Genomic DNA, 24,883 nt, shown 5'->3' on the forward strand with positions numbered 1-24,883 from the left:
AATCTTGGTTTGCACTAGGAGAGGTATAACTAGAAATACTAAGAAGATGATGGAGGTTCTGCACTCTGCCCTAAATCAGATAACATCTAGTGCATTCTGGTACATTCTGAGCACCACAGTTTGCCAATAAAACCAATGTTAGAAAAATTAGCATTTGTATCCTGCAGCCACCTCAATTTAATTAATTAGTGAATTATTAAAATTTTTGTGCAAGCATTTCTTTCTCAAAAATCAGCAAGTGCTACAACTCAGGTTTTGATTTTTTCATCTAGGCCTAAGAAAGTGATGAAAATGCTAATAATGTAAATTAAACTTAAAAAATTATTATATATATATAATATAATAGTAATTATTATTTTTATTTTGGAGATCCAGCTGTTAAACATTCAGCAGCACATCTCTGGAATATAAATTCCTTGAGAATTTGGAATGGATGAAGAAAAACAGGTCCTTCTGGGATGACCAGTGCCTGAGGGCATAATGAATGTCATTTGTCTTGATTAGGAAGGACATTCACACACCAATTAACCCTTCTCCCTTAGGGAGGGAACACACTCCTATCCCAGGAAAGAGAAGAGGACATACTTACTCCCTAGGGGAGAGAAGTTGCCTCCAGACCCACCAATAAAGTCCTGTTTTATTCCCTATGGAGAAGTTCTAAGGTTGAGTTCTTTTAAGAAGACATTGAGTCATACCTCCCTTGCATCAGAATAATATATTTATGCTTGAAAAAATATCTCTTACTAACAAGAACTATACAACGATCAACAAAATAATAAACCAAATCTAATTAGTAGAAATTGCTGGTTTTGGGGTGGAAATACTAGCACTAAAATTATTGATTTTCTTCCTGAACTCAGATTCAAGTTGCATTAAATGACTACTTAAGTCTCTCTTAACTCTTGAGTTCTTAAAATTTTAGGACTCTGGTTGGAGAGTCACAAATATGTGGCATTGAGATATCAGCCTGTGATCCAACTAGTCTTGATAATAACAGCTCAGGAGAAGCTAACAGGAAAAGCAATAAAAAGATACATTGAATTAGTTGTTAGAGTGTACCAAGACCAGAAAAAGTATTCACTCATAACAATATAGTTCTAGTTTAATATTTAAGCAGAGAGCAGGGAGGAAATGTCAGCTTATTATATATTCTGTCAAAGGTTTTAGCTGCTTCTATTGGAATTACTAGGTAGTTTGGTTTTTCACTTAAAAATTTTTTTCCAATACTGAGCCATTTCAGTATTCCTTGTATAAATTTCAATTTAATTATATTAAATAATGTTTTTATCTGACTATGTATTATAGTTCTTTTGATAATATTTTATTTGATTATATTTACCTTAACATCCATTAGTGAAATTGGTCTATTATTCTCTTTCTTTGTTTTATCCCTTACTGGCTTAGTTGCTAGGATTCTATTTTATTTTATAAAAGGATTATGATGAAATTTTTCATTCTAAGGATTTTTTCTTTTAATGTATTATAAAGTATACTATGTTTCTTTAACTATCTATTATAATTCTTCTGTATATCTATTTGGAAAGTTTTTTAGGACTTGCTTTATGACTTATTCAAATCTACTCTCTGGTATTGGATCAAGATCCCTAGTTTGTGTTCTATTGAATTAGCTATTTTATATTTTTGCAAGTAATCATTCATTTAAAAAAATTTGTTCTTTTTTGTTTTTTATTTAATTTATTTGTATTTTTTATATTGGTCCAATACCCTCCAACATAATATAGTTACCCAGTTCATTCCTATATTATTTTTGAGGGTAGTATGGATAATGAAGCATTATTTAAAGGAAAAATGAAATGAAATACAGATCCAGATTGCTACCCCTGCCTTCTCTGGATCAGCTAAAGCATACTATATTCTGTTGAAGCCCTTCACCTTCACTCTACATATCTCTCATTTTCAGTGTGTTTCTTGTAAACAACACATTGTCAGGTACTGGTTTTTTAATCTTTTTGCTATCATTTTTTCTCCATGGGTAAATTCATCCCACTCAATATCATAGTTAATAGCTGAGGATTTCCATCTAATTTGTTCGTCCTCACTGTTTGTTTCCCTCTTCCTTTCTTTCTTCCATATCCCTCCATTCCATATCAGATGTCCAGTTTCCTTTGACTAGTTACTGTCTAATTCATATACCTTACCCCACCTTTCCAAAGGCCCTTCCTTGTCTCTTCCCTTTTACCTTTTAGTTCTTATTCTATCCACCATTCTCAAAATCGTTTCTTTACACTCCTTACTGTGCTCTCCTATTTCTTGATATGAGTGTGATTCTTAAAATTCCTCCCCTATCACTTATTCCTCTTCCACATGAGATAGCCATTCCACTTAACTTCCTCATGATCTACTCCACTACCATTTCATCTCATTCCATTACATTTGCTTTAACTTTGAGTCCTCCATCCATACATGCCCTTCAAAATAGAGTAGGTAATGAAACCATTCCCAGGGGACATAGATGACATTTTCTGATACAGGAATCAATCAATCAATTTGAACTTTTATGTTGCTTATTATTAGTTGTTCATCATTACCTTTGAGTACTTTTTTATAAATCAGATTCTCTTTTGAGTTCTGGGATTTCCCCCCAGAAATAGTTGAAACTTCTTTTATTTGTCAAATATCTGTCCTTTTCTTACCTTTTATAATTCTGCTTAGCTTTGATGTATATGTTATTTTTGGTTATAAGCCTAGTTCTTTTGCTCTATGAAATATTGTAGTGTATGCTGTGTATTCTTTTAATGTTACAGCTATTAAGCCTGTGTGCTAAGTTTTATTCTGACTGTAGCTCCACAGTATTTACATTTTTTTTTGTTGTTTTTCTTGTTGTTGCTTATAGTATTTTTCCTTATCCTGGGAGCTATGGAACTTAGTAATAATGTTTCTATGTATATTTCATTTTTGGATCTCTTTTTGGTACTGATCCTTTCACTTTATATTTTACCCTCTGATTCTGGAATTTCTGTGCAGTTTTCCTTGATTTCTTGGAACATAGTATCTAAACTATTTTCTTATTGTAACTTTACAGTAGTCTAACTATTCTTATATTTTCTTTCTTAGTTCTATTTTCTAGGTAAATTGCATTTGTGATAATATATTTTATATTTTATTATATCATTCTTTTGAATTTACTTTGTTATTTCTTGTTGTCTTAGGAAATTATTGGCTTCCCCCTGTCCAGTTCTAGTTCATAATAAATTATTTTCATCCATGAGTTTCTGAATCTCTTTCCATTTGGGTGATCTTTCTTTCATACTTTTTCTTGCATTGCTCTTATTTCCTTAATTTTACTCTACCTCTCTCATTTGCTTTTTGACATCTTTTTAAAGCTCTTATAAAAGATATTTTTGAGCTTGTGGTCATTTATTGTATTTCTTTGCTGTTTTTAAGGTAGGTGTTCTTACTTCACTGTCCTCAGAGTTTGACCAAGGTCTTCTTTGTCCCCATAATAGCTTTTCAAAGTTGGACTCTTTCTTCTTTCCTGGCTCATTAAAAAAAAAAAAAAGAAATCTTAGTGGCCAGGTCAATAGACTTAATTATTGGCTTTTTGCTGGAGTCCCAGAGTTCCTTGTGTGCATCAAGTTTCAGAATTTTTTTCCCCTGGGCCCTATTTAGTTATTCTAGTTTTTATAGTTTAAGGTCTAATATACTTCCAGGTCCACTGCTCAAGCCCCAGTCTTTGACTGACCTCAGGTATTCCAACCAGAACCCTTGGGCAGCTCTGCCACCTCAATTGCAAGTAGCAGTCTACCTCCCTCTGTGGTAGAAACCAAGGACTCCACATTCCTGAGAGTGACCATAGCTGGTTGGGCCCTAATCACAGCAACCACACTCATCAGTATTTGTTCCTTCCTCACTCTTCCACTCTTATTGCTGCAGTCTAGGATAGGGCAGGTGTCTACATTCCTGGGGCTGTGGGCCATTAGGAGTCTCCAAATCTGAGGCCCCAGCTGACCCAGCCCTTCACTTGCTGATTCCTATGGTATTTTCCAGGGTATATGTTCCAGGAAGAAGCAAAGTGAGGTTGCATTTTGTCAGCAGGGGTTGCCTTGTTGATGCCATGCTATTTGTTCTGTGCCTGTCCCAAGCACCACAGACACTATGACTGAGGCTGGGTAAGTCAGAAACATTCCTCTCTAGTTCTTTCTGGCTTTACTGGCTTCTGTATATTTTTTCTGCTTTTAGCACTGATTCTGTATTGTTATTTTTGGTCACTTGTGGGGAGTATTTGGACACCAACTTCCCATTAATTTCTTTGAAAATCACGTGTTTTCTAGCATTTAATTGTGTGTAGTATGTTCTGATCCCCCCCATATTCTGTCATACAAATGCACCTTGTTCATTTAAAAAAATCTCTCTCTCTTTCATTCTCTCTCTTCTCTTCTTTTCTCTTCTTTTCTCATCTCTTCTCTTCTTCCTCCTTCTCTCTTCCCCATGCCGTATAATTTTGGCAGGCATTGAAGTTAAGTTTATTTGTTTATAATTTATATAATTTATTCTCCTGCTTTTTAGGAAAGAAAACTGGGGAAAAGCATTTTTTTCTTGAATTCTATGGTACTTCTTTAGTTATTTACATGCTTTTAAAAAATTACTGATAATGATTCAACAATTATATCTCCTCAACTTTTCAGGAGCTTAGGATTCATCTAAGTTAGGAATCTTAAATTCATCAGGAGCAATCAGCTTTTCCTTATTATGTCATCATAATTAACTTCAGAAAGTTTAGATAGATGCCATCCTACTGGATATGCTCAACAATCTAAAAATAACAAAGAATATGAAGCTTTCAAACATAGAAGCCTAGTGGACAAAATCAATAATGTGGGAATATGATAAAGTCCGTATTATCCCTTGTCATCTTACCTGATATTGGAGTTTCCCCCCAAAAAAAAAACTTTTAGGAATCAGTTAATAAATAAACATTTATTAAACACTTATCATGTGCCAGGCACTGTAGTAAGAGCTAGGGATATAAATAAGAAAAAAACAGTCCCTGTCCTTAAGGAGTTTACAAAGCATTCTTTGTTGTTTTGCAAAAAAGAAAGCAAGATACTTTGGAATAAATGTGAAATACCAATACCTAATAATTGTAATTATAGCTAGATTTTAAATAGTTCTTTAACGTTTATGAAGCTCTTTCGATATGTTATCCACATTTGACCCTCATGACAAGTCTATAAGGGAGACATTATTGTTATCCACATTTTACTGTTGAGGAAATTGAGGCAAAGCAGCTAAGTAACTTAAATAACTTTCTCAGGATCATGAAGCTATATGTTTGATGTGGGATTTGAACTCAGATCTTCACAAGAGCAACACTAGCCTCTGTACTACCTAGATACCTTCCTGAATGTGATGTAATATTTTCTACTTTTAGTTTTCTCTAATTGGCAAGGAGTATTATTATTATTATTATTATTTTTTGGCACATCAAGCTGAAACCTGAGTCATGTCTAGACCGAGAGCGAAATAAGCATGGTTGTCCTAGGCATTCCCTTAAATGGAGGTTTAGGGCAGGGTCACACCATATTCAGGTCATTCAGTGAAACTTTTAGAAAATTCTCCACTTCATTTTCCCTACTGTTTGAGGCCTCTCCTCTGAATATTTTCCAGATTGTCAATTACATAAATCATCTCTCCCCTAAATGACTATATTCTATTTTTGTCTAACAACAAAGAGTATGACATGCTTATTTTCTCCTATGTTCAGATCATAGCAAGATTTTTTTAATAATCCAAACCAAGATCACAGTTTTTTTTTAAATTGGCTCACTATTAACTTAAGTTTGAAATACACTAAAATTCTTAAATAATTTTCATTGGAACTATTATGTAGTTATTTGATCCCTGTTTTGAACTTATAGTTATACTGATTTTTTTGAACCTCATTAAATTATTTTATCTTATTAGACTCATTCTAGGCTGTCAAGCTTTTGGGGGATCCAGAATATGTTATTTAATTTGTTCTCTATTCCTCTCAATTTGTTATTATTTGAAAATTTGTTAAGCATGACATTTTAATTTTCTTCAAGTTTATTTATAAATATAGCATAAGCTTTTGACTTATCCTCTCAACTCCCATTTCTACTGACACGTTGGATCCCCTAACCATGGTTATTGAATTTCCTCAGGTCTTACTTGGTATATTGAAAGAGTTTGGTGACATTTTTAAAACTATAGCTGATGAATTCCTCCTACCAGTGTGCTTGTTAGTTGATATCAAATAGTCAATCAGACTTAATTAGTTGTTAGAAGGTATTTACTAAGGAGATATAGTATAAACATTTGGCATAAACATTTCCCCCAAACTTTTCACATATTCTATAAATATGGGGGCCTCAGGGTTAGAGAACTCATATGACAAATGAGTTCCATCTGAGTGCATGCTCCTTAAGGACAAGTGCTGATTTTTGCCCCTTTCTGTTTTCCCAGAGCTTAGCACAGCATAATCATGAGTTCAAAACAGGGATCAAAAAACTACATAATAGTTCCTATGAAAATTATTTAAGAATTTTAGTGTACTTCAAATTTAAATAAGAAAATAGTGAGCCAACATAGTATATTATACACATAATAAATATTTCTGTATTGTTCTCACATCTCCTGGATATTATTTTATTAAACCCTTAACTTCTGTGTATTGGCTCCTAGGTGGAAGATTGGTAAGGGTAGGCAATGGGGGTCAAGTGACTTGCCCGGGGTCACACAGCTGGGAAGTGTCTGAAGCCAGATTTGAACCTAGGACCTCCCATCTCTAGGCCTGACTCTTAATCTACTGAGCTACCCAGCTGCCCCTCCTGGATATCATTTTACTAGTCTTCAAGAAGCTTCCTTTAAATATGGTGTATTCTTTTATGCTAGGTATTTTGTAGAGCTATGAATCTTTATTCATGCTGTCCTTTTGCTCTAGATGCAGATGCTGCTGTCACCTGCACCTGGGACAATCATAAAACATAGTGGAAAGATGGGAAGTTCAAAAATCCTCCTCTGGCTACAGGGGAGGAATATAGCAATCAAAGTCAAGGTCCAGGGCTCTGCTTCCCTGCATCCCTACTCCCAATCAATTCTTTCTAAGGGATTTAGCTAGAATGTTGCTTTCTCTATGCTTGTGGAAATCTCTTGGGGTGACCAAGTTTCTCTAGTCAATCAGAACATATATTCTATGCAAAGTGTTATGTTGGTTTTAACAGTGATATTTATGGGATGGTGTAGTTATGCCAGTGATCAGGAACCTGCCGGACTCACTCCTCCCCCACTGACAGGCTTGAGTAAAAAAGGGATATTTACTAAGGTGAAAACAGTAAGAATTGATATAAAGATTCCCTCCCAAAGTCTGTGTCATTCTCTTCCTTTTTATAATTTACTTATTCATTACAATAATGTAAAAAGAAAAAAAAATTAAACTATAGCCAATCTCTGGACAATGTATAAATTCAGAGAACTAGCAGTGAAATTTGCCTCCTTAAAATAATAGCAACTCAGTGACACAGTGAATATAGCTCTGAGCCCGGAAACAAGAAAGACCTGAGTACAAATTACAAGTACAAGTACACTTACCAGCTATATGATCATGGGCAAGTCATTTAACTGCTACCTAGCTCAGTTTCCTCAGTTTCCTATAAACAGCTTCTAACTTGCAGGAGGTTTGTAGGAAATAATTTCTAAATATACTTAGCATAGTGAATGACAAGGGAAAGTGAGCTCAAAGTTTGAGAATGCAGGTGGCAAAGGGATATTACATGAGATTATAAGGTTTTTGAGGACTTGAATTTTGGATCTGCTGATTATTGGAAGAATTACATTAATTGTTTAACCTTTTAGGGCCTCAATTTATTCACCTATAAAATGGAAATAATAATCAGTGCCTTGACTCTCTCATAGCCTTTTTGTGGGGCAAGGGAGATGATTAATAATAGACCACTTCATAATTATTAACTATTATTTTCTTTCCAGTTATACCATAAGCACCTTGAAGACAGAATCCATGCCTCATAGTCTACCTTCCACAGATGATTGAGCATCTAGGGTTGATCGTTTCCAGTATATTTTATTCACCAAAACCTGTGCAATAAATTATACAGTTGTACTTCTCCCTATTTTATAGATGAAGAAACTGAAGCTCAGAGAAGTTGTGGCTCATGTGGTTCACAAAAAAACATGCCAAAGCCAAGACTTAAACTCAAGTTTTATGCCTTTGATAAGTCCTTTTTCTTCTTTGACATACTGGCTTTCTATCCCACATTACTTAATGGATCGATTCATTGATAAATATCACTTCATCTTTAATGAGTTAACATGAAAGCTTCCAAGAGGTCTGGGAGGGGAGTTTTTTTTAAGTAGTTGAGGTCTTTTCTAGCCTTTAAGACTATTGAACAGGGTTCCAAGGTCTTATATCCTGATAGCACCCATTAAGTAACATTTGAATGAAGGGAGGATAAAAGCAAGGAGAATATCAAGCAAAAACTCTAATTAGCTAAGAAAAACAAGCTGCCAAACCAAATGGTGGAATATTCCTCTTCCATTAAATCATGGCACACGTGGTTAATTCCAGGAACAATTCATAAAACAAATTTGCAAACAAGGATTTTTTCTTAAATTAGTGAATACATCCAATAATTTTTTTTCTTTTAAACCAGACTTTCCATGATACTCACTGCCTGAATTGACTCTGAGAATTTTTCGTGACAGTGAACACTCTACATTTGGCTATAAACAAAAGCTCTTTATTTGAAATAGATCAGAAGTATTCTATAGTGTAAAGAGAACAGCATATGAAGCCACAAGACCTCTAGTTATTCACTACGTTGCTCTGAACCCCTGAGATGTCCTGTATAAAAGGAAAGGGCTGGACTCAATGACCTCTAAGATCCCCACCAGTTCTAATATTCCTGGATTCTAGGATGGTAACTTTGCTACAATTTTTACCAAATTACATAAAAATTCCATTAAAATGAGACTTTCTTCACAGCAAGATTCATAACACCATGTCAAATAATAACATTTGTATAGTCCTTCCTAAGGGTCTTTCCTCATAAGCTTGTCTTATATTCTGTTAATTTAACAAAGGAAGACATTGCAACCACTCAGACCGGTGAAGTGTCTTGCTCAAGGTCACATAGATGATAAGGAACTCAGGAGCAGGACTACAATTCAGGTCCCCTGACTGGGTGTGTTTCCATTACACCATGCTGATTCTCAAATCATCTTCTCCAAGTTGATGGTGATATGCTATGGACCACTGTATGAGTTCCATGTCTTGTGCCAGCCTCATCATTCCATACCACCTTACTCATTACTGCTTTATAAACTGACCTTTGGACCCAAATTGGAATGTAAAAGAAACTACATTGATTAGGCTTGGCAGGTTTCCCACAGGTAACAATCTGGGTTTTATAAGCAAGATCAGCCCTAGGTCAAACTGAAATAAATGAGTTGCCCATCAGCAGATGGCAAAGATAATTTGATCTTAGACTTCACTTATCAAAAAGAATCAGTGCCCAAAACAATCAAGGTGATACTCTTTTTGTACTCTAGCACTGCATCCATTCACTTCACTAATATTTTCCAGTTCTCTTATACATAAATGGAGATTATCTCGAATGTTCTTTATATTGCTAGCACTATATAGCACTCTCTCTAGGGCTTTACTCTATCACAACTATGAACTTAGATGTTAAAAATTGGCTCCATAAATGGGTGACTACCACCACAGGTTCAAAGGTACTCTGTGGATCAGAACTATTTTATGAGCTACATTAAATATACAAGGTATATTAACTAGATCCCTTATTGGTGTACTTACCTTTAAGTCTTCCAGTAAGTACAATTAACTCAAAAGAAAAGCATTTAGTAAACTGGAATAGTAAGAAAAGTGACAAGACAACCTGGTACCATAAGCTCTGAGGACCAATCTCTCTGAAATATCCACTGAGGAAGTAGTAATAATAGAAATAAATTTCAGGTATTCTGAGTACTGGGATTTACATCTAGGGAACACATGTGGTCAAGGAAATTTCTCTCTCCAAAATAACAAGTTGCTAGATCCTTTTTCTTCCTGTAGTATAACATCAAAAAACATTTAATAAGTGCATGTTATGCTCAAGGCTTTGTACTAAGCCCCGGGGGATGCAAAGAAAGTCAAAAATAGTCCCTGCCCTCAAAAAGTTCACAATCTAATTGGGCAGGTGATGACTAATTTGAAAAACAGAAATCTTGTATGCAAGTCTGTCTTGACTCTTTTCCAGTGCATTTCCTACAACTGGAAATATTCAGGTAGAACCTCGATGAGGACTAATCAGGAATTTTGTAGAAGGGAACATTCCATTGACCCTGGGGGTTCGCAAATTATGTGAGATTATACTCTAATAAGGTCTTATACAAGTAACTAGAGCAGAAGGAAGTGCATGATATTAATCATCGGATTATTGCAGTTGAGCTAATGGGACCTTAGCAATCATTTACTCCAAGTGCTTGATTTGACACTGAAAAAACTTCAGTTTTACCCTTTAGAGAGGGTAACTGATTTGCCTAAGGACACAGAACTACCCAGGGATGAAATTAGGGTTCAAAGACAAGGCTTCTGACTGCAGATTTTGTTAAGCGAGTGGTAGATAGCTAAGAGAAGAAGTTATTTTGGGTGGTAGTGGTTAGCAAACATTTCATGGAAGGAAAAATAAGTCATTCATTCTCTCCTTTCATCTTTATTACAAAGGGCTCTCCTGGTTGCTGCTCATCCATTTCCCTTATCTCGTGGGGTCTTCAGTATTAGCCCATCTTTTCTATGCCTGTGCTCATTTCAAATAGAGCTGGTGAAGCTTTGTCCTTCAATACACTGATATCCTTATTTACAGTAATCTTGGTATCTTTTTTCCCCCTCTTCCTCTTTCTGAACCAATTTCATTCTTCAGTCATAACAGAGAGATGCACTGATCCAATTTAAGCTTCTCTTACACTCCTATCTTTTGTCAGTGGGTAGTCAATTAAGTTTTCAGTCACACAACCCAGGGAGCCAGGGGTAAACTGAGCTTATGATTTTAATCAGCTGCCAGAAGAGAAGAGGAAAATGGATTAAAAAAAAACCACCAGGGGAACTTTTGTGTTTGGGAAGAAGGTTTCCTTCAATAATGAATTGCCTTTCTATTTAACACTGAAGATTTACATCAGAACATAGAACATAAAATGTTATAGTTATTTGAGAGGAGCTTAAAACATATATCCAAATGGGAGGAACCTTAAAACATAGAGCATTAGAGCTGAGAGGAACTTGAAGACTCAAAAAGGGACTTTAGAACATAGAATGCCTCTCATAGGACATTGAAATGTCAGAGCTAGAAGAAACCTCAGGTAATAGAATTTAGAGATGGATGGACCTTAGAGCATATGTTAAGTATGGAAGGAGCTATATATATAGACTATGGGATATTAGTATAGAAGGGACCTTAGAACATTGAATTTTAGAGTTAGAATGATCTGAGTACATGAAATATTAGAGTGGGAAGGAGCCTCAGGCTATAGAATGTAAGAACACAGACTATCAAATGTCAGAAATGGAAGAAATCTTATAATGTAGAATGTTCGATAATTAAAAATTGAATTTTACAAATGAGGAAACTGAGGTTTAAAGAATTGAAGTAGGTTGCTCAGGTTCACATACTAAATGGAACCAAATTCCAAATTAAAATCCATGTCTACTGACTTCCAATACAGTGCATTTTCTATTGTACTACTGCTGCCTTTAATTTAATATATCTGGTCCAAGTTTCTCCATCTATAAAATAGGGGGTACTGAATGGCCAGTTTTTCATTTCATTTTATCAATTAACAAATATCTACTTTCCCCATTCTGCTCCACTAGGAAAAAAAAATACCAAAACCAAACAAAGTAAAAGCAAATCTCTTGTGACACACACACACACACACACACACACACACACACACACACACACACACACAAACTTGTGTATGTGTGTATGTATGTATATAATTGAGCAACAAAACAAAATACAAAAATTCTATATTGGCCATATCTGATGTTTCATTCCACACCGTGACTCTATCACCTCACTTCCAGAAGATAGGTAGCGTGTTACAGAATCAGTCCTCTGGAATCATGGTTTGTTAAATGACCACTTTTTGAGAATGCTATAGAGGAGATTCCTATAAACAACGACAAACAACTATCATACATGCACAGACACACACACACACGCATAATGCTTTAAAGTTTCACAAAATACTTTACACATATCAACTCATTTGATTGGCTAAGATGTGCTTCTATTAGATAATGTACTAGACAATCATCAAGAATCTTTCCAACTTTGAAAATTTGTAATTCTTCTCTCTTAGTTGAGAAGGTAAAAGATGCTCTCCCACTTTTTTATAATATGTACATCTTTAAGCAACATTCTTTCCCACACATTTCTATTTAGTTTCTCTCTGTCATGTTGCATTTGCAATCTGCATTTTAATCATCTGTGCATCACTCTGATTATAGGGGATACTGGTTCTACTTTACCACGCAAATAAGAGACTGACTGTCCAAAGCATGAAAATATGATGGGAAATTCCTTTAACTGAGTTGATTTAAGAAAAAAAAAAAAGGAAACAACCCCATCCATCTCTGGGATAAAAACATGCTAGACTAAATTTTACCATGTGAGAGCAAGACTGAGGTATTATGGAATCTTCCAGAACCGCATCCTCAGTCAAAATTGTCAAGGGCAGTGCTTCTATGCTGACTCAGCTGCCCCCATGGACTATGAGGAAAACAACAATACCAGCCAAGAAATTTGTATACTTCTTACAGATCATGGTAATTGGAAATACCACCAATTGAATGGTCAGAATCAACAGATTTATCATCAAAGGGGCAGAGTAGTTTCAAAGTCTAATCCTGTAAAAGAAATTGGAAAATAGAATTTATGCGAAAAAGAAATTTTCTAAACAACCTTCTGCAGCCAGATGGCCAGGAGTGCTTGAATGTATTTTATTTGGAAACATTAGAAATCTGAAAAGGCAGCTTTCTCCCGGCCACCGACTGAAGTATGTTTTTATGGTCTTTATAAAAGAAGAGCAATAAAGATGTACAAACAGGGTAGTTAAGTTTAATGGTGGTAAGCGCCAGACACCTGAATATCTATAATTTATTTTCTTACAGAACTCACCCAATTGAGGCCACTATTAATTAGCACAGTAATGCCTCGTACAACTGTGCTTGTATATGGTTCATTATCTTAGGTGCTTTTAAAAACTTTGTTTGCAGCTTCACTGTAAAGGGGAAAGAAACTTCTGAGCAACACTACCTTCAAAGTTTGGATGGGAGCCAGAATGAAGTCTTAGGTTTGATTTCTTGACAAGTGATTCAGAAGGAGTTAACACACATACTTCTCAGGAAAAGAGGCAGCGCACACCATAGCCCATCATGGGAATAGTATTAATGATACCAGAAATATAGACCCACTTGATATTCAGATGCATCATTAACTTCATGATTTTGACTTTTCTAATTAAACTGATATGTTTTGCATATCTAGAAAGATAGGTCTCATGAGGATACGGAGGTGACCTTGGGTTCTCAAAGGCAAATGCCCTCAAAGTGCAACCACTAGATGGTCAAGCCAAGCTGGAAAAGCTTCAAGTAAAGGTCCAGTGACATCCATTGGCTGATGGATAACTGGCTCAGCAAATTTGGAGAGGTCCCTTTTTGGGTTGGCTACAGGATACAGAAAATTTAGGGCATAATAATTTTTTGTAGATCATCAACTTTGTCAGAAGTGGGTGAAGTTTTGCATCAGCATAAAGGGATAGTAATTGATGTAAGATACACCAATAAAAACATAAACCATTCGATTATTCATTTCCATGAAATAATGATTTTGGCTATCCCCTCAAGCGAATGGTGGACATTAGCCTATTGTCAAACACTTATAATATCATAGAATATTTAAGTTGAAAGGGAAATTAAAGTATTAGAACACAGACTCGAGAATGTTAAATGTTGAAGAGACCCTAGAACATAGAATGCTAGAGGAAAGAACATAGAATATTAGAGTTGGAAGAGACCTGGGAATGTAAAATGTTGGTGCTGCAATGAACCCTGAAACATAGACCGTTTCTATGTTAGAAACATAGAAATTGCTATTATGTTAGAAACTGTTAGAATAGAGACTCTTAGAGCTTTCTCAGAGGATAGAGCATACAATGTTAAAACTTGAAAGGACCATAGAACATAGAATGCTAAAATAGAGCATAGATCATTACAGTTAATGGAATATTTAGTCGAACTCCCTCATTTTACTGATGTGGTCCCTAAGTTTCAGAGAGGGGACAAATGGTTTCTTAAGTTGAAGAGCTACCACTCAAAGAGAGATCCTTTCCAAGGTCATATAGCTCATTTTCCTAAAGCATGTTCCTATGCACCCATACACTGGTAGAAAAAGAAACAGGCCATTTTAGTCTATGAATTGAAAACTCACAGTGAAAGATTGCCCTGCTTCCTTAAACTGAGCAAATGGTAAAAACAACTCAGCCATTCCAGAGACTTATGGCTGCAAATGAATGTAATAATGTAATTCATGCTGTGTAAGGCAGACTTTAGTCATGACGGATGGGATTCGGTTGGTATTAAACTCTGATTTGCAGAATGGGATATTCCTTGAGGAAGCAAAATTTCTTGCCAAACCCGGCAATCCGAACACTCCATGATGAACAGGGTGACAGAGCACTGCCTAATAATTCAGGGAGTCAGCAAACAGGGCTAACAGCTGGTCCAAAAACACTGTGAAAACAATTTATGAGCCTCTGCTCAATTTCAAAGGGAGTCTTTAAAATTGCTAGGGTGATAACTACAATTCTTACTTGGGGTTGTCCAGAGAAAATCTTCACTTTTGTGAGGACAACTCCTTGAGGGTCTCACATACTTTTTAAAGGAAGGAAATCTCTTTCAGAATCATCTTGGTAAATCACAGGCAGTTGGAAAGATGATGAAATAGAGCATTGTTCCAAATTGATGCTATCAAAAACTATAAACGACTACCATACTCTAACACATGACTTAACTAGGCTTTTTATTCAGAGCAGCATCAAAAATCTGAGTTCTGAGCTACCACAGAAACCTTGTAGTCCAGTCCTAACTTGAATAGTTTCCTAATGCTGCAACTACTTGAATGCCTCCATTTAAGGCAAAGGAAATCCCCTATCACATAAAGGAAGTCCATTGTCAAATATTTGCAATCATTAGTAAGTTTTTATGTTCATTCAAAATGGACTTCCCTTCAGCCTCGGACTGTGGGTTCATAAAATGTTAGCACTGGAAGGGACACCAGTGCTCACTTAGTTTAATATCATCATTTGACAGATGTTAAAATTAAGCTTCAAATCTGGCCCCCAAAAGTAGAAGGAGGAGCAATAACTGGAAATTAAAATTAGATCGATTTTGTCTATATAGAAGGAAAAGCTTCCCAACTATTTTAGAGTTTTTCAAATCAGGAATGGTTCACATTTAAGTGGCCTCTTCTTCTCATCTTTGAGGTTCTGTGAATTGATTTACCCAAGATTAAGCAATCAGTGAATAGCAGAATTGAGAATCGAAATCATCCTTTTGACCCCAGTTCCTACATTCTTCCTACACCCTACATTCTGACTTCTCTTTCTACCTGCTGATTCTAGTTCTTCCCTTGGAGGTTAGACATTTAGCTAGGGAATGATTTTTAGGACCTGTTAAGGTTTTCACAAAACGACTTCTGATCATTCCATTGTGATAATCAGAGCAGAAGCAAAAAGTCCAAGGAGCAATGGTCCAGGACCACCAACTACCCAGATATTTACAGGCTTTGCCAACAGAGCCAAATACCCATAAACAAAGCAGTATTTTAATTACGCCAAGATTAACTTTACGCTCCAGAAAACCGAGACTCCCATTAGCAGAGAGGGTGCACCAGCAATTCATGTCTAGTTAATGGGGACCAAGAACAGGAGACTGATGGGCCAATTTGTCAGCAAGCTCTGAAGGGTGTACAAATTCTAAAAGGGAACAAAGGAATTCCCAGGCTACCACAGACCTTGGTTTTTAGCATTCAAGGAGGCAAAACTTCAAGGAATTGGGGACACTGTGCAAAGAAACAAAATGTTAATATCTATTTGATTGAAAGAATAAGGAGTATTGGAAAGTTCTAGGCCATCACCTTGTGAGGAAGGAAGTATATAATTAGCAATATCCTACTTAAAATACAACTGATGATGTATTTTCTTAAAAAAAAAAGAAACAACAAAATACAGAGAGCCAGAGTAATTTTGCTCAGTTGCATAAGAAGATGCTCAACCTTTCTGTGGCTCAAGCAGAAAAATAATTTATACTGGCAACAACCAAGAGAAAAAGTGGCATAGAAATGCTGCCTTCTGTTAAAAACCCAGAGAAGAAAGAAAAGAAGGTGGTAAGTTGTGGAATAAACTAATGCTAAACAGGAAGGCTGGATTCCCATTCTGCTATGATGTGCTAATACTTACTCAGACCCAAGTTATACCCCATTTGCCTCTAGCTATGGCACTGACTTGAGGCGAAAGGTACAATCATTTCATTAATGGAATATAGTTTAGGTTTTCTTTTTTGGCTGGAGTAAGTAGGATGCATTGTGGCTAGCTTCCTTTAACTAACAACAAACCAGAGCCATTTTTTTTTCCTATTTTCTTTTATGTAATATGGCACTGTTGCTATCTCTCTGTCAAATAAGGGAGGAAGAACAGATGATCTTTAAGGCCAGCCAAGAAGTTAGTCAAAAAGTATTTATTAGTTACTCAATACATTTCCTGTGTGTTAGGTGCTTGTTAAAACCTAGAGGTACAAACAATGGCAAAAAACAAACAAAAAAGAAAATCACAGTTCTTGCTCAGAAGGAACTTACTTCTATTAAGGGATGAGAGAAAGATGGAATAAGATGGTATGGGATCACTTGTATATATACAGGGAGGTTTGCATTGGCAGAAAGGGTTATTTCTGTATTTCAGACAAAAGTAAAGTAGATAATGGTGGACAACTCGATGATGTGAAATGAGGAAGGGAGAAGAGGGAGCTCTCATGAATGGTCTGAACTTTTCCCTTAAAATATGAGGCAAGAAAGACACTCAGGTGAAAGGGCAGAAGAGGGAGGAAGTTGGAGTTGAGCTGAAAAGCTTAGGAAGAGCTGACATGATGATTGAGTGGGTTGATGAGTTAACTAGGGAGAAGTAGAAGAATTGCCTTGGAGCAGGAAGGGCCCAGATGAGATTATAAAATGTAAATTTGTAGTGGGCTTAGTCAGCACAATTTAGTGATTTACTCCATCCTTATTCAGCAGCATGTGTAAAAGTAAAAGCAGAGGATTCTGTGAGTGATCCAAGGCTGAAGCTTTGCAGGGACATTTCAGCAACACAATAATGGGGCAAAAAGACTTTAAAGAGGAATTATCAGTGAAAGTTCACAAAGAAGAGAAAAAACATGGGGTAGGGCGGTATTTGTTTTGGGTTTGTTTGTTTTGTTTTGTTTTGTTTCCTTTTTCTTTTTTTCCCAAGAAGTCACTAAGATTTACTGGCTTTAACCTAGAAAAAGGAAGACTGGGCAACACTACATCTTATAACTCAACAAGCACTTATTAAGCACCTTGTTGGTTCACAATGTACACCAAATTACAAAGATAAACCTGAACGAGTCTCCATCCCCAAGAGAACTTGTTTCATGAGACTCAATAACCATAAATAGGAATTAGTCTCCATACTATTGGACGATGATAGAATATAAAACTTGTCCTAGTTTATTTGGGGAGATTAAGGGGGTCAGAAGATTGGGAGCCAAGAAAGTGTACCTTGTACTTCTGTAATTCAGTGAGAATCCCTGAAGCTAGAATTCCATTAATTGTGGAGATACAATTTTAATTTAGCAAATTGAACTCCTTTGAATTTTTATCTTCCCATTGTTACTTATTTTTAAGCCTAGTATCATTTCTCTAGGACCAATGTAAACATGCAGATGCATGTGTCAAGTTTGTATTGTGTGCAGAGGGAATTTTATCCCCTTCCCCCTCCTTCATTGCTGACAAGGTCCATCCCATTTTCTACTTGATAAAAGAGTTTGGGTGGAGCCCACCTAGGTCTTTTTGGCTCAGAACTTCCCAGACCAGGCAGGAGAAGGGATGGATGGAGAATCCAGCAAGGCTGAGCTACACTTGGTCAGAGGGAATTAGAGTAAGGGAATTTAAATCTATGCTTATCTATCTTTTCTATTTCAAGTGATTAATAATAAACTTTATAGAAAATAAGAACATTTTAGATATTAATTTTAAACATAACAATTGTTAAAACAAAACTTTCTTTTGAACATTTGTTTTCTCTGTAGGCTTTACCTCAATCCAGCAAATATTTGTGAAGGGTCTTTTTTGAACAGTCCTTTGCTAAGAGAATAGGGAGAGAGATACAAAGGTGAATGAAATAAGAGGGTCTCTTCCCTCAGCTATGATAAAGTTGAATAGTAGAGATAAGATATGTACAGATTAAGAAAGAAATAAACTCTAGGATAGGGATGTATGTCTCACATTCATTATATATCTTTCAATTACTCTCTGGGTGATATTCATTAATTCTTTTAATAGTCAGTATCAGTCCACAACTCATTTATGTGCTTATTTACATACTGAAAAGATATGATTGACCCCAGTATAGTGAAAATGCTAGAGCTTTGGATGCTTACATAGAAGACTAACAAAAGATGGCTTAACATCCACTTTTTAGATCCACTATGGAAAGAGATGGGAATATATTTCTTAAATATTACCCCATTAACTAATAAATCAAGTTAGAAAGTTTTGTTTCCATATTTTGTCATAGAACTGAACATTGGGAAAATGGCCATAATATCCAAGCAATTTTCCCAAACTGGAACTCAGATTTTACTTTATTATTCCCCCAAGGCCACCTCTCTAATGTATTTTATTTTCTATTATTATATCTTTTTTGTTAACTGTGCTTCTTACTACCTTCTATCTCCTTTCTGCTACTCATCATTGTAAAAGCAGAAGGGAGAACAAGATTGAGCATGCCACCAAATTTTTATCCATCTTATTCTTTGCCATAGGTTAAAAATATAAAGGGGAAAAAAGGCATCATCTTAGAGTCAAGCTTTTCATGACCAGCCCTCCTCTATTTGTAGAAAACATGTTACAATGGGAAAGACTGAACTCTTCCCCATGTCAGGAATGATGCCCCTCTCCTGCTATGCTTACTAACTTCCTGAATTCCTTTAAGTCCTGAATAAAATTCCACCTTTTACAGGAAATCATCCCAAACTCTTAATTCCAATTCATTTGATCTTTACATAATTTCTTATTTAGCTTGTATTTAATTTGCTTTGTGTATATTTGTTTGCATGCTGTCTCCCCTATTAGATTGTAAGCTTCTAGAGGGCAGGGACTGTCTTTTACCTTTTTATATATCTTCAGTTCTTAGTACAGTGCCTAGAATATAGTAGATACTTAATAAATATCAATTCATTGATTTGCAGTCCTAGGACATGGATTCAAAATAAGAAAAATAGCTGACCTTTGGTGATCTCTGCAGCCTCTCTGTACTCTGGCATTCTGTGACCTTGCAGAGAGTTTGTTGAAATAGGATACAAATAGACAAGTATACCTTAATATATTGATGATCTCATCTTTTCAGGTAAATGATGCTCTGCTTCTCAGCAACAAGGGGAACATGAATGTTAAAGGATATATTTTTCAGATAGCTTAGGTTCACTTAAAGTGCCACATATTCTCCACTTCTTTCCTTTGTTCCTTCTCCATCATGACCCAGAAGCCTTCTCATTCTGAAAAATGTTTTAGTTTCCTGAGACCTTATCACTTTGGAAGATACCTGTACTCCTGTAGTACACTTTTGATGGGTGAATTTCTCTCAGAACTTCAATTTTGAGGAAGTGCCCAGGCCAGCTGTGCTGTCTTCTCTTCTCCAAAACTCTCTCTGGGCTCTCTAGACATCTCCCCTTGAATCTACCCACTCCCCTTTTCAACTTTCTTATTTGTTCTCTTGCCCCTTTAGAATGTAAGTTCTTTGGAGGCAGCTATTCTTTTTTTGTTTATATTTATATGTCCAGAACTTGGTACAATTACTGAATTTTTTTCCCTCTTCAACTCCATCTCCTGGCCTTTCTAGTTTCAAATCACAACAAAAAGTCACCTTCTACAAGAACTAATACTAGAAAGACTTTATTAAAAAAACTCCTTGATTGCTTATGAGCTCAGCTTAAATACCACTTCTGACCTAGGACCTGTTCTGAGGCTCCATTTCCAGCTGATACCTGAAATTATTATTATTATTATTATTATTATTATTATATGTTCTGTATTTATTTTTATAGTACATGTGGTTCCTTTGAGAGGATATAAGCTCCTTGAGTACAGATTGTATTTTTGTTTATTTTTATATCTCATCACCTTTGAGAATTGTGTAAATGATTGTATAAGGTTAATTAGATCAATCTGTTTTTATGATCATGGTATAATTAGAATGCCCTGTAATATTCTGAGATGATACAATCAGACCAGTGTTGTTTCCAAAATAGGATCACCTGTAACATCAATAGGAAATTTCTCTTATGTTTGGAATTAGTACAAGATATCTTCCATCACTCTCCATCATGAGTTTTTGGGAATATATGACCTCAGGTTTGATGCCTAAATAGATGTTGAAACTCTATATCATTGAATGAAATTGCATCCCTTATGGAAGACAATCTGTAAGGAAGCATTTTTCTCTGCCAGGTCAAATGACTTTTTGTAATTAGCAAATAAGACATCTTATATTCTACCCTTCCACTGAATTATGTGACTGTGAAAGTATGATTTGTTGTCCAATATTATTTAGTAGATTCTGTTTGTTACCTTCTTTTATATTCATCAGAGATACCCACTATTTGTACATAGACCATTCTCATAAAGATTTTATAAACTTGAGTGAGTAAGCATTTAAATTAATAGAATGTTTGGAGTCTTCTTTTTGCTATTGTTTGGGTTTAATTTTTGTTTTGTTCCTGGTATCATCCATGATCATTTTAATGTTTAATGTTAGAAAAAGTTAAGGCATTAGAGAACCCAAATTAAACTCTTAAAGATTTTAATTTCTTAGAGGTATCTTAAGAATTCTTCTCTACATGCCTTTAAATTGTTCTACCTTCACTATTAATTTATTTGATTTTTTGGAAGTTTTTTTTGGATTTTATCTTCCTAAGTGTCATTAAATTTTCCTCTCAGTGGATATCACACCTAAGATGGATGCATCAAAATTCAATATTTCCTTTTTAAAAATTAATTAATTAACTAAGAATATTTTTCCATGGTTACATGATTCATGTTCTTTCCCTCCACTCTTCCCTCCCCCCTCCCATAGCTGATGAGCAATTCCACTGGGTTATACATGTATCATTGTTCAAAACCTATTTCTATATTATTAATATTTGCAAAAGAGTGATCATTTAAAGTCAATACCCCCAATCATATTCCTGTCAAAACGTGATCAATATATGTATTTATTCTGTGTTTCTACTCCCACAGTTCTTCCTCTGAATGTGGATAGTGTTCTTTCTCATAAGTCCCTGAGAATCGTCCTGGGTCATTGCATTGCTGCTAGTAGAGAAGTCCATTACTTTTGATCGTGACATAGTGGATCAAACTCTGTGTGCAATACTCCTCTGGTTCTGCTACCTTTGCTCTGCATCAATTCCTGGAGGTCTTTCTCCAGTTCACATGGGATTCTTCCAGTTTCTTTCTTCCAGATTCTTTCAGCACAATAGTATTCCATCACCATCAGATACCACAATCTGTTCAGCCATTCCCCAACTAAGGAATACAATCTCATTTTCCAAATTTTTGCCATTACAAAAAGCATGGCTCTAAATATTCTTACAAGTATTTTTCCTTATTATATCTTTAGGGTACAAACCCAGCAGTGATGTGGCTGGATCAAAGAGCAGGCAGTCTTTTAAAACACTTTGAGCTTAGAACCAAATTTCCTTCTAGAATAGTTGGATCAATTCACAACTCCACCAGCAATGCATTAGTGCCCCAATTTTGCCACAACCCTTCAAACATTTATTTTCCTTTACTGTCATATTGGCCAATCTGAGGTGGTACCTCAGAGTTGTTTTGATTTACATTTCTATAATTATGAGAGATCTAGAACAGTTTTTCATGTGCTTATTAATAGTTTTGATTTCTTTATCTGACAACTACCTTTTCATGTCCCTTTCCCATTTATCAATTGGAGAAAGGCTTGATTTTTTTGTACAATTGACTTAGCTCCTTATAAATTTGAGAAATTAGAACTTTGTCAGAGATTTTTGTTATAAATATTTTTTCTCCAATTTGTTGCCCCTCTTCTAATTTTGGTTGCATTGGTTTTGTTTATTTAAAAAATCCTTTTTAATTTAATGTATCAAAATTATTCATTTTACATTTTGTAAGATACTCTACCTCTTGCTTTGTGTTAAATTCATTCCTTTCCCATAGATCTGACAGGTATACTATTTTATGTTCACCTAATTTACTTATAATTTCCCTCTTTATATGTCATTTGCCCATTCCGAATTTATTTTGGTATAGAGTGTGAGATGTTGATCTAAATATCATCTCTCTCGTATTGTTTTCCTATTTTCCCACTAGTTTTTGTCAAATTGGAGGTTCTTGTCCCAAAAGCTGGGATCTTTGGGTTTATTGTATACTGTCTTGCTGAGGTAATTTACCCCTAGTCTATTCCCTTGATCTACCCTTCTGTCTTTTAGTCAGTACCCTATTGTTTTGATGACCACTGTTTTATAGTACAGTTTAAGATCTGGTACTGCTAGGCCCCTATCCTTCACATTTTTTTCATTAGTTCCCTTGAAATTGTTGATCTTTTTTTCTTCCAAATCAACTTTGTTATAAATTTTTTTCTAATTCTATAAGAAAATTTCTTGATAGTTTGATAGATATGGCACTGAATAAATCAATTAATTTGAGTAGGATAGTCATTTTTATTATGTTAGCTCATCCTACCCATGAGCAATTAATGTTTTTCCAATAGTTTAAATCTAGTTTTAATTGTGTGGGAAGTATTTTGTAATTGTTTTCATATAATTCTTGTGTTTGTCTTGGCAAATAGATTCTTAAATATTTTATATTGTCCAGAGAGATTTTAAATGGAATTTCTCTTTCTAACTTGCTGCTGAGTTGTGTTGGAAATATAGAGAAATGCCAATGATTTATGTGGGTTTATTTTGTATCCTGCAACTTTGCTAAAGTTGTTGATTATTTCCATTAGCTTTTTAATTGATTCTCTAGGATTCTTTAAGTAGACCATCATATCATCTGCGAAGAGTGATAGTTTAGTCTCCTTATTGCCTACTTTAATCCCTTCGATTTCTTTTTCTTCTCTAATTGCTACTGCTAGCATTTCTAGTACTATGTTAAATAATAGAGGTAATAATGGGCATCCTTGCTTCACTCCTGATCTTATTGGGAACGCTTCTAACTTATCTCCATTGCAGATGACACTTGCTGATGGTTTTAAATATATACTGTTTATTATTTTTAGGAAAGGCCCTTCTATTCCTCTACTTTCTAGTGTTTTCAATAGAAATGGGTGTTGTAGTTTGTCAAAGGCTTTTTTTGCATCTAGTGAGATAATCATGTGATTTCTCAAATTCAATGTTTCTAATATCTTCAGATAAGAGACTTACAGAAAAGCCAACAGATGTCTTTGATTCCATGTCTATTTATTGTCCTTCCAGCTTTATCTATAGATAATCTCAAAATAATCTGATTCAGCAGGGTCTTATAGCAAACTCTCTACTTTCTCTGTTTTCCATCAATATCTCTCTTGGGAGGTAATGCTGATCATGGTTCTCTAAGATCCCCCTTCATATAATGTTTTTTTCAAATGAGATTCCACTTCCCTGTTTGCTGCTGTGTTCACTATGCTTTCTTACAGAAACCTATTCAAGTTTTCTATGGGTGAGATTTTTTTGTCTTCCCAAAGCTTTTGGCCCATTTAATTTCTTAATCATGGACCTTGCTTCCAAAAATAGTTTTTTGCTATTTTCTTCACAATGGCATAGTCACTAATTATCATTGAAGGCTAATTTATTTGGGAGGATCTTGATAAGTTTCTCACCAAAATCTCTTCATTCTCTAAATAATCCTGTTCAGTTAAGATGCCCCTGCAGAAGTTGGTATTAACTTCATTGAAGTTTGTTGGTTTCTGTTTCTTTTAACTTCCACAAAACCTGGTGACCATTTTTTTTTTGCCTTTGAATATTTAATAGAAATAACTCAGTAGGACTTTGTTATAGAGAGTCATTATTTTCATGGACCCTTTGTGTAAGTTGAAAATTTTAAGTAATAGTGAACTCCATTGTTTAATAAGTATTTCTTATATGAATATACCTCTCACTTTTTAAAATAAATAAAGCAAATAAACACATGAATAATGCAGATTAAACAGAACTGGGTCAGCATGAAACAAAGAGAAGCACTGCTCTGACAGGGACATGACTTGTTACAATCAAGAACTCCCAGAACTCTGGACAAGGATTGATGTGAGAGCTAATGTTTGGCTCAAAACAGTATAACGACTCAAACTAATGCTTCTCAGACAGAGAATAAGCATGACTGGGTGAGATGCTATGAGACTTTATACTGCTCGGGAAAATGGCACTCGTTTAGCATGTAATTAGATTTTTTTTTATTTTACTTATTTTTATGCCTTTATCTTTTTGTATTGCTAATCACATATACTTGGATTTGTATGTATTGAGTTCACGTAAAATGAGATTTTACTGTACTCTATATCCTTTACTTCTCTTAAGAAA

This window comes from Gracilinanus agilis, chromosome 1, assembly GCF_016433145.1.
Source record: "Gracilinanus agilis isolate LMUSP501 chromosome 1, AgileGrace, whole genome shotgun sequence".
NCBI lineage: Eukaryota > Metazoa > Chordata > Mammalia > Didelphimorphia > Didelphidae > Gracilinanus > Gracilinanus agilis.